The sequence below is a fragment of the Ornithorhynchus anatinus genome, chromosome 9, assembly GCF_004115215.2.
Source record: "Ornithorhynchus anatinus isolate Pmale09 chromosome 9, mOrnAna1.pri.v4, whole genome shotgun sequence".
Classification (NCBI taxonomy): Eukaryota; Metazoa; Chordata; class Mammalia; order Monotremata; family Ornithorhynchidae; genus Ornithorhynchus; species Ornithorhynchus anatinus.
Genome location: NC_041736.1, coordinates 22,880,758 through 22,894,078, shown reverse-complemented (window position 1 = coordinate 22,894,078; position 13,321 = coordinate 22,880,758). Strand labels below are relative to the sequence as shown.

The 13,321-nt window shown below is 44.3% G+C and overlaps 1 long non-coding RNA gene across 1 annotated transcript; it reads right to left on the bottom strand.

Moving 5' to 3' along the window:
* Positions 1–8,995: 8,995 nt before the first annotated feature.
* LOC114814251 lies at positions 8,996–13,044 on the bottom strand. Its single transcript, XR_003762012.2, has 2 exons — positions 12,940–13,044; positions 8,996–9,241 (listed from the first exon to the last, which is right to left on the bottom strand). It is a non-coding gene; the product is annotated as an uncharacterized LOC114814251 (long non-coding RNA).
* Positions 13,045–13,321: the final 277 nt, after the last annotated feature.

Genomic DNA, 13,321 nt, shown 5'->3' with positions numbered 1-13,321 from the left:
TGACAATCAAGAATGCATCTGTTTACTGTTGTAGCGCACTCTCCCGAGCGCTTTGCACACAGAAAGCACTCAATAAATGCGATTGAATGAGTAATTATAGTAATATTTGTTAAACACTTGCTGTGTGCCAAGCACTGTAGTAAGCACTAAGAGAAGGGAATCAGTTCCCGATCCCTCTCCTTTCCCCAATCCCGATCCTTGTCTTGTTCCTTCTGCTAACCCCAGCAAACCCCAACTCTGGTTGGGAAATGGGGGGTGAGTGGGGGAAGGAGGGGGGTCAGGGATGGGAGGGGAATGACTGAGAGGACTAAATCTGGTATCCTCCCCAGATGGTGAAACAACGCATGGACAGACACACGTGTAAGCTAACAGAACTGGTCCTTTCATGAAAACTAGTCTCCTCCATCCCCTCCCCCAGTTCTGTCCATACTCTTCCCCCAAACTCACCTCCTCCTCAGTGCCCCAAAGCCACAGCGGGGGTTGGATGATGGGAGGAGATCAGGGGGTGGGAATCATCATCATCATTGATATTTATTGAGCACAGAACACTGTCCTAAGCACTTGATAGCATGAGTAGCAGAGATGATACGTTTGGGAGGGATAGGAGAGGCAACCAAGGGAAGAGCAAGGTATAAAGAGAAGCGAGGAAGCAGTGTGGACTATTGAAAAGTCAGAGGTACTGGGTTCTAATCCCAGCTCCACCACTTTTCCTACTGTGTGACTTTGGGCCCATCACTTGACATCTCTGGGCCTCAGCTTCCTCATCTGTAAAATGGGGATTCAATACCTGTTCTCCCTCCTGCGTAGACTATGAGCTCATTGAGTGACTGGTGACATTATTTTATATCTACCTCAGCACTTAATACAGTGCTTAGCACTGAGTAGGCACTTAATAAATGGTGCCATTATTATTCAGAATGCTAGACTCAATGGTGAAAGGATCTATCTTAGACATGCATCTTTTTGATTAGGGATGTACCACTTAATAATCCCAACATTCCCTATTACATCCCATTATGGATAGTAGGTATTCTTAATTGTTCTTATTTAGTGTCGAAATTGATTTTTTTAAATTAAACAAAAAATCCAAGTACACTTCTGAACAAAAATAAGCACAAGCTCGTCAATACGTTAAATCCCCTTCCCGTCACCCCTATTATAGTCAGTCCTTCATTAGTGAAAACTAATTTCCATGTGACTATTGAGAGAATCCAAACATCTAAGAGGAATGTTTGTTTAATGGCAATCCAGGTTCCAGTCAATTACACTAACAATACCTGAAGCTTCGAAATACAAAATCCCCTTCCACATCTTATTTCTTTTGGAAAAGTCCTAGATAACAAGGAGGACAAGTCAGAGCACCATTCCCCATTTACCTCAGACGTTAAGAAAGATGAGGTGACTCCCTGGTAGTTGGTTAGTTATTTCCATGTCAAGCCTGTTCTTGTAGCCAATCTTACTGCAGGCTCCAATTCTGCGTTGTTCTGAAATCTGAGGTTGCTCCAAATCCCAAATTACATGACAAAATCAAAAGTCAAAAGGGTGAGGATCAGGCTCTGGTTCTTGTCACGTTCAGCCAGGGATTTTCAGCTCATTTAAAAAAAAAAAAAATCAAGTGAGGGCAGGTTCCATTGTTTCTCTGAGTTGGCCGGGTTTTTCCCTGATACAAATGATGCTGCTTGATGAATTAACGTCGGGCTAAGTCCCCAGATCCTTTCCTTCCGATGCTGTGATAAAGTTCCTTCCAAAGTGGCAGAGGGACCTGCCTTGGAAACACTGCTTCATTCAATGGTATTTATTGAATCCTTAGCGTGTGCAGAGCTAAGAGCTAGGGAGAGGACGATATAACAATAAATGGACACATTCCCTTCCCACACTGAGCTTACAGTTTACTGCTTGGGGACTTACTTCTTCCTGCTAGAGGAGATATGTCCATCACCAAATAACTTAACCCTAAGGAGCCCCACACTTGGAAGCCACCAAGACCACTGTGGGGATGGAAAACCTGGTCCACCTAGACTAGACTGAGGTCAAATTACTTCTTGTCAAGCTTTAATAGTAATTTATTATACAGGTACTATGAACCAAGCACCGTACTAAGTTTTGGGGGTAGAATCAAAATCATTAGGTTAGACCCAGTTCTGCCTGAGGCGGGATTCGTTCTAAATAGGAGAAGGAACGGATTTTAATTTCACTTATCCTTATTGTATTTATTTAACTCATCCCTCTTCCATCACTGTATCTGCCTCCCTACTTCCTGTATCTCCCCACTCCAGTCCCTACTTTACTCTGTTGCTCAGATCATTTTTCTACAAAAATGTTGAGGCCACGTTTCCCCACTCCTCAAGAACCTCCAGTGGTTGCCCATCCCTCGAACAGAAACTGCTCGACATTGGCTTTAAAGCATTCAATCCCCCTGTCCCCTCCTACCTCACTTCGCTACGCTCCTATAACAACCCAGCCCACACACTTTACTTCTCTAATGCTAACCTTCTCATTTTACCTCGATCCCGTCTACCTCGTCATCGACCTCTTGCCCTCATCCTGCCTCTGGCCTGGTGTGCTCTCTCTCCTCGTATCTGACAGAAAATCACTCTCCCCCAATTCAAAGCCTTATAGAGAAGCAGCGTGGCTCAGTGGAAAGATGCCGGACTTGGGAGTCAGAGGTCATGGGCGCGAATGCTGCATCCGCCGCTTGTCAGCTGTGTGACTGTGGGCAAGTCACTTCCCTTCTCTGTGCCTCAGTTCCCTCATCTGTAAAATGGGGATGAAGACTGTGAGCCTCACGTGGGACAACCTGATTACCCTGTATCTACCCCAGTGCTTAGAACAGTGCTCTGCACATAGTAAGCGCTTAACAAATACCAACAAAAGAGGCTTTCCCTGATTAAGCTTGCCTTTCTTCTTCTCCCACTATCTGTTGGGTTGCCCTGACTTGTTCCCTTTATTCATCTCCCATCCTAGCCCTACAGCACTTGTATACGTATCTGTAATTTATATTAATATCTGTCTACCCCTCTAGACTGTGAGCTCACTGTGGGTAGGGAATGTTTATATTCATAGTTATATTGTACTCTTCCAAGCGCTTATTACAGTTCTCTTCTTATTACCTCTGCCTTTTACTGACGAGAAGGTGGACTGCCATCTGTAGGACCTAAGATTCATGGAGACGCAGTGTGGCTTAGTGGAAAGAGCATGGGCTTGGGAGAGGTCATGGGTTCTCATTCAGCCTCCTCCACTTGTCAGCCGTGTGACTTTGGGCAAGTCACTTAACTTCTCTGTGCCTCAGTCACCTCAACTGCAAAATGGGGATTAAACTGTGAGTCCCACCTAGGATAACCTGATTACCTTGTATCTATTCCAGCGCTTAGAACAGTGATTGGCACATAATAAGTGCTTAACAAACACCATCATTATTATTATTACTCTCCCAAGCGTTTAGTACAGCACTCTGCAAACAGTAAGTATTCAAATGAATACCGTCAACTGATTGATTTCTGCTACTGTATGTTTCCACGCACTTAGTAGACTGGACCGCCTCTGACCTGATTCTCTGGTATCTAACCTACCACTTACTTCAGGGTTTAGCACATAGTAAGCACTTAAATACCACAAGTCTCATGATTATTAGATGCTCCATTATTGACCAGGATGCGAATTCCTCACACTATTCCTTTGATGGGCAATTTGGTCTTTGGATGTTCTTATTCACGTTTAGAAATTAGGATCTGGAGAAGTTCTTATTTGCGTAGCGACATCATAAGCCAACACAAGTCACACATAGCAACAAACACTCGCCCTCCCAGTTTATTCAAATGACTAAACCCACACATATATATGCAACCTTCCGGGCAGGGTGGATTCTGCCTGTCTTCCCCCACGTACCCATGACTCAATCTTCCCCAGAATCAACCCATCAATTTCTTCCTCATCTTTTCCATTTCTCCTTTCCTCTAGCCTAATCTGTTCTGTTCCCTCTCCCCTAAATAATTACAATAATAGTGCTATCTATTAAGTGCTTATTATGTACCAAGCAGTGTATTAAGCTCAGGGATAGATTCAAGATAGCCAGACTGATCACGGACCCTTTCCACACGGGGCTCACAGTTTAAGGGGAAGGGAGACCAGGGCACTTAAGTCCCGTTTTACAGTTGAGGAGACTGAGGCACAGAGACGTGACTTGCCTAAGGTCATACAGCAGGCAAGAGGCAGAACTGGGATTAGAATCCAGGTTCCCCGACACCCAAGCCCGTGATCTTTCCACTAGACCACCACCAGTATCCACCCCTACGTATCCTGAGAACCTCTCTAATTTTTAAGAGAACGGAAGCTGCCATCATACCTTGACCACCTAATCCTCCGATCACCCCACTTCCTGGTCAGAAGTAAAGTCTCATGACATTCGCCAGTCAGCAAAGAACAGCAGGGCTTAGAACAGTGCTTGGCACATCGCAAGTGCTTAATTACCATCATCAAAGAAACTTCATTCATCTTGGAAAGCAAGACTAAGAGAGGGAGAAGGGTTTGCAGTGAGTTAAGCGGCACACAGACAGACTGGAATACAAAATTAAAGAAAACAGGTGAGATATAATGAAAACTTGGAAGAACTGAAGTGGACAGATTTAGCGAGAGAAAACAGAGCTCCGGAAATAGCAGAGGGAAGGCAGAAAAAATAAAGCCTGAGAACAGTGTTCTCCAGTGGCTCTCTGAACTGAGGGGGTGGAATACACCTAGAAACAGGCTGACCATGTCTTTAAAAATGTGAAACAAACACATCGCAGCCTAACCTCGGCATGTTTAAAAATCCCACATACTGGATGAGATGGGGCCGCTGAGAAAAAAGGACATATCTGATCAAACTCCAGAACACATTCATTTTGGCTGGAGTCTGAAATTTCCCCCAGTATTTCTTTCTTGCACTAATTCAAACACAAAAGACTCTTTTCTTAGTTTCTCCTCATTTCAAGCTCATACCATAAAAAAAAAAAGACTGAACAGAGAGAGGGGAAAAAAAAATGGAGCCTTCTCAGTTTCCAGGGTAGAACATTTGAATATGAGTCAAGAACAAGATTCTGTTCCAGTTCTTGAACCAAATTTATATTACTAGCTTTTTTAATGTTATCTGTTAAGCATTTACTATGTTTTAAGCACTGTCCTAAACTCTGAGGTAGATAGAGTTTATCAGTTGGGACACAGTTCATGTCCCACATGGAGCACACAGTCAAGTAGGAGGGAGAACAGGTATTGAATCCCCATTTTACAGTTGAGGAAACCGAGGTACAGGGAAGTGACTTGCCCAAGGTCACAGCAGGCAAATGGCAGAGCCGGGATTGGAACCCAGGTCCTCCTGACTCCCAGGCCTGGGCTTTTATCCACTAGGGCACTTTGCTACATCTGTTCTACCAATTGATCCAGCAGAAACACCGCTGGCAGGGTTGAGAGAATGTGAGTAGAACTACGCACAATACGACCACCACCGGCAATATAATCTTCAAACAAACCTCCACTACTACTGCATAGTAAACACTGTGCTAATAGCATGGATTTATACATGATAATCAGACTGGAAACAACCCCTGTACCACAGCTGGTTAGACAGAGGCTCTGACCTCTGTCTTTCCTGATCCCAATATCCTAGGACTGCTTCTAATCCAAGAATTTTTCAAATTGCCTGTACTAAAAGAATGGTATTAAATAAATTTAAGGTCCATCATTTTTAGCATCAGCCTTAGATGACGGCCCTAGAAGAGTGCCTTCACTTCTCTGGGCCTCAGTTACTTCATCTGTAAAATGAGGATGAAGAGCCCTATGTGGGACAGGGGACTGTGTCCAACTCAGTGCTTATATCCACTCCGGGGCTTAGAACAATACCAGGCATATAGGAAGTGCTTAACAAATTCCACAATTATCATTATTACTAATGAGGCACGTTCGTATGTTAGAGTGGGAAGATTTAATTGCTCATCCTTATAGGTCGAGATTGTCGGTTATTTATTCCTGTAGCTTTCCTCACTGCAGCATCTTCTGAGAACATTAAAAGGAAAATGAACTCAATTCTTCCATAATGAACTGCATTTTTACACTGCATTTGTGATAGAACTGTCAGAGAAGCAGTAAAAGTTGTCTGATAATGAGCATTTGCAGAAAAATTGTTATAATGTCTGAAGAAATAGTTATACATATGTCCAAGGAGTCCATCAAGGCAAGTCAATCAACCAGTGGTACTTAGTGAGCACACAACTATATATTTGGATGAATTAGCTGTAATGCAAATTTTCCTTAATGTGGGGCTTATCCAAAGCAGAACCCTCACACTATAGGAGAAATCGGTGTGCTTCAGAAAGCCACGATCACAAAAGTGGAAAAGAGATTAATCTTAAACCCTACTTTGTACATCTAATTTTTCTGTTGTGGAAATTAAACCTTTTACATCTATTATCCTATGTTTGCATTTGCAGGTTACTTGAAATAAACCATAAAGCTGGATTTGGGAGAGCAATCTTTTCCACAGAAACAGACTGTGTTTTAAACAGAGGTTTTAGTTCTTCATTCAGAGATCCAGTGAAAGAAGAGATCAATTTTTGGGGAAAACATTCAAGACAGAAGGAGAATCTTGAGCCCCAGGAGGCAACGTTTAAAACCTTTTGGGTTATTTCCCTTCCAGATAAATTCCAGGATTAAAAAAACTAAAGCCTCGAGGCTCCAAGAAAGATGATGGTTTTGCAATTAAGAAATCTTTTCCTACTTCTTGAAAGATCAACCTCTTGAAATCTTGAAGGGCTCATTAACTCATCACATGGCTTCAAGAAATAGAGATGCTATTCCTCTGTGTGTTTAAAACTCATGCACGTGAGGAATGAAGATAGAACGACGGACTAGACTGTAAGCGCATTGTGAGCAGAGAACCTGTTTACCGACTCTGTTGAATTTTACTCTTCCGAGTGCTTAGTACAGTGCTCTACATTCAGTAAGCACTCAAATATCAGTGACTGATCGATATGGTCATAAAAAATTCAACTGCAACAAGACCCTTGTTTGAGAATCACCTCATCTGGCGATAGATATGAAATAAGCTCTTCCTCAATCCTTGAACCTTTAAATAAAAGTTCCCTGAGACCCTTGAGAAGGAAGAGGTCCTCCTCTTGGCTGATGTGAAAAGCTAAAAGGAGGTGATGAAGGCAGAAGTGTGTTAAGCTAAATAGTAATTATTCATTCATTTATTCAATCATATTTATTGAGAACTTGCTGTGTGCAGAGCACTGTACTGTGCTCTTGGAAAGTACAATTTGGCAACAGATAGAGACAATCCCTACCCAATGGGCTCACAGTCTAGAAGTGGGGGAGCCAGACAACAAAACAAAATTATGATGATGTTTCTTGTTAAATGCTTACTAAGCACTGTTCTAAACTCCGGGTAGATACAAGTTAATCAGGTTGTGGACACAGTCCCTGTCCCACATGGGGCTCGCACTCTGAATCTCCAATTTACAGATAAGGGAACTGAGGCCCAGAGAAGTGGTGACTTGCCCAAGGTCACACAGCAGACACGTGGCAGAGCCATGATTAGTACACAGGTCCTTCTGACTTCCAGGCCCATGACCTGTCCACACAGCCACACTGCTGCCAAGCACTGTTTTAAAGCTCTGACCCCTTAAGCACTTTGATATTCACCCCCAACCTCATAGCACTTATATACACACCTCTTCTACTCAAAACCCTCCAACAGTTTGTTTCTCGTGTCTCTGTGCGTCTTACAAAAACAATTGGCTTCGCCGCTCTGTCATCTAGCCCCATCTTTCCTATTTTCTCTCTTCACCCACTCTCCGATCAAGCAATCAACGTGACAGTGGGCAGGGAATGCGTCTGTTTACTGTTATCTCGTACTCTCCCCGGCCCCTTTGCTCTTTCCACTAAGCCACACTACTTTTCCAATTTGATTTCTCAGCTCCCTGAGACAGAGTTCCATCAGCTAATTCTAGCACTTATTTATACCCATCATCAGTGGTATTTGACCACTTACTAAGTGCAGAACACTGTACTAAGCACTTGAAGGAGTGCAATACAACAGAGTTGGCAGACACGTTCCCTGTCCACAACAAGCATACGGTCTGGAGGGGGGAGACAGATATTCATATAAATAAATGTAACACTCTAGACTGCGAGCTCATTGTGGACGGGGGACGTCCCCATTTATCGTTGCACTGTACTTTCCCAAGCGCTTAGTACAATGTTCTGCACACAGGGAACGATCAATAAATACGATCGAATGAACGAAATGACAGGTACGTACATGAGTGCTCTGGGGCTGAGGGAGGGGTGAATAAAGAGAGCAAACCTAAGAGCAAGGGTGATGCAGAAGGGAGTGGGAGGTGAGGAATGAGGGCTTAGTCAGGGAAGGCTAGAAATGACAAGCAGCCCCAAAAGGGGTTGGCCATTTTCAGGGACTGAGGCTGGAACTAAAGATGGGGAGGTGGCAGTGAGTTATGTTTTTTCAATAACATGAGTCATCTGCGGCAGAGAAGCCACTATCCAGAATGCTCCAGTCTTGCTTTTTAATCCTCCAGATCGGCAGTCGCTGCAGAACGCCTTGTTCCAGATGAGCTATGTTACCCAAACCTTCATCAGTGAGGACTGATGGCACATTAGAAAGGTATGATCTGCTTAGTTCTCTAGTGGGTACGAAACTGTGTCACCTTGCTAGACAATCATTGCAGGACTGATTACCTTTGTCATCTCCTTCTCAGATGAGGAAATTGGGCCCAGAAAGCAAGAACTCCCGTCCCCGACCTCAACACCACCACCCAATCCGAGCAATTTCTCCCACACCCCAGTTACGAACGGAGATAACAGTGGTCCACAACTTACAGTTTCCTGAGAATGAGTCATAGATCAGTCAGCCTTTGTTTCATGGAACCTGGAAGTCTTTGAAATACCCTGTTGATTTTGGCAATCGTATTTCTCGGTGCTACTAGCATGAAACCCTTTACACAACTCATTTACTTGAGAAATCACCTCTGCCGTGAATATATTAAAGAAGCAGGTTGTGCTAAAGGAGGTGCTTTGGTCAGTGCTATCTTCTCCCTTCAGGAGCCAAGGCAACATCTGAATCGCACAGGTCTTCCCGGGAAGCACTACTGACGCGGGAATCATTGACAACACGGGAGATCAGCCGGCTAGCTCCGTGGTTGATTGGTTGGTAGAAACTGATGCGCGCTCAGTTTCTGAAACCTCAAGGATTTCGCTGTGGGAAGAAGAAAGAGGCCGTTGGAGTTAAGAGAGTGCGCAGGACAGATTAACAGCAGAAGCAGTAATATAGTGGAGAAGCAGCGAGGCTTAACGCAAAGAGAACGGGCCTGGGAGTCAGGACCAGTTCTAATCCCGGCTCTGCCACGTGCCTGCTGTGCGACCTTGGGCAAGTCGCTTCACTGGGTCTCAGTTAGCTCAGCTGTAAAATGGGGATTAAGAGCAGGAGCCCCATGTGGGACAGGGACTGTGTCCAACGTCATCACCTTGTATCTACCCCAGAGTTTAGAATAGTGCTTGGTAGGCACTTAAATAGCATTATTACTAGCAGTAATAATAATAATACTTATAATAATCATAGTATTTGTTTAGCACTTACTCTATGCCAACGCTGTTCTAAGCACTTGGGTAGATACAAGGCAATCAGGTTGGACACAGTCACGTGGGACTCGGCCTCAATCCCCATTTTACAGATGAGGTAACTGAGGCCCAGAGAAGTTAAGTGACTTGCCCAGATTAGATAAACCCAATAATCTGCTAGATTGTAAGATCTTTGAGGACTTGGAATGTGACCACTTGGTCTACTGAACTGTCCCAAGCACTCAATCAGTGCCATTTATACCATAAAAATTTCCAACATTCAGATCCTCACGCAGCAGACAAGTGACAGAGCCGGGATTAGAACCCGCGACCTCTGTTTCCCAAACCCGGGCTCTAGCCACCAGGTCACGCTGCTTACCATGTGCAGAGCACTGTACTAAATGCTGGGAGAGGACACGCAGGTGAGAATTGAAACCAGAGTGCACTGGTTATATTTGGAAGGTTGGGACCATGAAGAGAAGAGGCTTCTGGCCTTTTCTCTGGAGCTCCACCACACTTCTGCCTCTGAGCTTTGACACTAATCAGTGGCATTTACTAAGTGACAACTAAGAGCAGAGCTCTGAACCCAGTGCTTGGAAGCAGAAGCAAAACACCTGTTTCCAGCCCTCGTGGAGGTTCCGCCTTTGACCCAGCTACCGTCTTGGAAATGATCTGCAGGCCACGCCTCGGGCTTCAAAGTGCGGAAATTGGATGCCTATGGGGGCATCAGATGATAATAGCAGTAATAATTGTGGTATTTGTTAGGCACTTACCATGTACCAAGCACTGCACTAAAGCTCTGTGGTGGATACAAGCAAATCGGGTTGGACACAGTCCCTGTCCCACCTGGGGCTCACAGTCTTAATCCCCAATTTCCAGATGAGGTAACTGAGGCCCAGAGAGGTGAAATGACTTGCCCCGGGTCACGCAGAGCAGACAAGTAGTGGAACCGGGATTAGAATCCAGGACCTGGCTCTGTCCACTAGGCCTCACCGCGCTCTCAGAAGGCTGGACTACTCCAAGGGGCAGAGCTGAAGAGGGAGGACCAGTGGCTGCTGTGGGTCCTTAGGCAAATCATTTAACTTCCCTGGGCCTCAGTTTCCTCATCTGTAAAATGGGGATGAAATACCTACTCTCTCTCCTACTTAGCCTGTGAATCCCAAGAGGGACAAGGCACATGCTATATACATATCCAACCAGCTAATCTTCTATCTACCCATGCGCTTAGCATGTTACTTAGCACAGAACAAGTGTCATTGTTTAATGGTATTTGGTAAGCGCTTACTATGTTCCAGGCACTGTACTAAGCGCTTGTGTAGATACCAGCTAATCAGGTTGGACCCAGTGAGGCTCAGAGTCAATCAATCCCCATTTTATGGATGAGGAACCTGAGGTACAGAGAAGTGTTTCATAATATCATGATTATCATCATTATTATCAATTACCACTACTAACAATAAATGGTATTTGTTAATCCTATGTGCCAAACACTGTTCTAAGTGCTGCCATAGATACAAGGTAATCAGGATGTCCCACATGGGGCTTACAGTCTTAATCCCCATTTTATAGATGAGGTAACTGAGGCCTGGAGAAGTTAAGGGGCTTCCCCAAGGTCTCACCGCAGACAAGGGGCAGAACCAGGATGAGAACCCACATCCTCTGACTCCCAAGCCTGTGCTCCTTCTGCTAAACCGTACTGCTTCCCTGACTCTATATTCTAGAATTAATTACTCTATAACATGGATTTCTCTACACCTCCTGAGAAGAACGCAATGGCAAGGTTATGAAACATTCTTCTCAAGGCGTCTCTCTGGAGACAATGATATGGTTTTAGAAGATCAAACAATAATATTTATTGATCACTGCACTAAATGCTTGGGAGAGTACAACAGAATTAGCAGGCATGTTCCCTGTCCATAACACTTCCAAAGGTGAAAACCAAGACGATCGTAATAAAGCGGTTGTGGAGGGCAAAGTTGCACTTTCTTTTTAACGGCAATCGAAAGGACAATACGATTCCAAAGTAAACAGGGAATCCGTGCTAATTAAGGCATTTTCCTCTCTGCCAAAAAAGTTCTTTCAACGGCTTCAGGCATGCCAACATTTCTAATGATCCCTGCACCAGGTGGATATTTCTTGAAGTTCACAGGATCTCCAAACTAGTAAGGTAAATGGCAAAATCCTGGCTTTGAGAGGGTCACACGCTCACACAAAACATCCTTCAGGCTTATTATTCAAATGTTGTGTTCTTAAGAGAGCAGTGGACACTGAATGAAAATGACCCACTCCCATTTCTCCAGAGTTTTACTTTCCCTTTAGCGAGTTCCGGTACCATTGTTAATCAACAACAGAAACGTTTCTGAGGAAAAGTCTTAGCTGTTAGATTCTCTCGACATAAAGAAAACTATTTCCCTAAGTAGGATTAATACAGGGCAATAGGGACCAACAAATGTTACAGTAAGGAACTAAAAGGATTATCACATCGGAACAAAATGAGAGGGTGAATAGAGGTCCAGCATGGGATAGCTTTACTTGAAGCGGAATTTGGGTTGAAATGATTATTCAGATAGTATTCTGCTGCCCTCTCATGCATTTATATTTATCACTGAAATCTCTGAAATTTAGAAAGACGCTATCGTCTAGTAGAAAGAGCATGGGCCTTGAGAGTCAGAGGACCCGGGCTTTTTGTTTGTTTCTAATGGTATTTGTTAAGCCAGACACTGTACTACACGGGGTAGATACAAACTAATTGAGCGGACACAATCTCTATCTCACATAAGGCTCACTGTCATAATCCCCATTTTACAGATGAGGTAACTGAGGTCCAGAGAAGTGAAGTGACTTTCCCGAGTTCACACAGCAGATGAGCGATGGAATCAAGATTAGAACTCAGGTCCTAATAATAATACTGACTGTGGCATTTGTTACGTGCTTACTGTGTGCCAGGCACTATACTGAGTGCTGGGGTAGATACAAACTAATTGCGTTGGACACAGTCCCTGTCCCACATTAGGCTCACAATCTTAACTCCCATTTTTCAGATGAGCTGAGGCCCGGAGAAGAGACTTGGCCAAGGTCACGCAGCAGCCAAGTGGCAGAACGGGGGTTTAGAACCCAGGTCCTTGCTCTTTCCACTAGGCCATGCTGCTTTTCCTGAAAAAATAAAGGGTTGAGCAGTGCTATCTAATGTATTTAATATATAGCCTCCAGCTACAGCCCTCTATACTCTCATCCTGGGCGATCTTAGGAGATGAGTGGATTTGGCTGAGGTGCATAATTAGAAAGGAGACCTCCGCGTAGCACCAGGTGCTGCAGGAATTGTTATTGATGACTCACCCTTCTCCGGGAGGACTCGTCCTTTACTTGATAAATCCCCCGGGCACGTCCAAAATCCCACCGAGGCGCACGAAAGCAGCGACCACACAACGCTTCAAGAGAGCCGTTCCTTGCTGTTAGAAAAGAAGTGTGGCCTGAGAAGCAATTTTTTTTATGGTATTCGTTAAGTGCTTACTATGTGCCAACCACTAAATTAAGACCTAAGGGTAGATAAAACCATGTGACAGCGGATAGAGCGTAGGTTTGGAAGTCAGAGGGACCTGGGTTCTAATCCCAGCTCTATCATATGTTTGCTGCGTGACCCTGGGCAAGTCACTGCACTTCTCAGGGCCTCAGTTACCTCATCTATAAAACGGGGATTCAGAGTGTGAGCCCAGTGTGG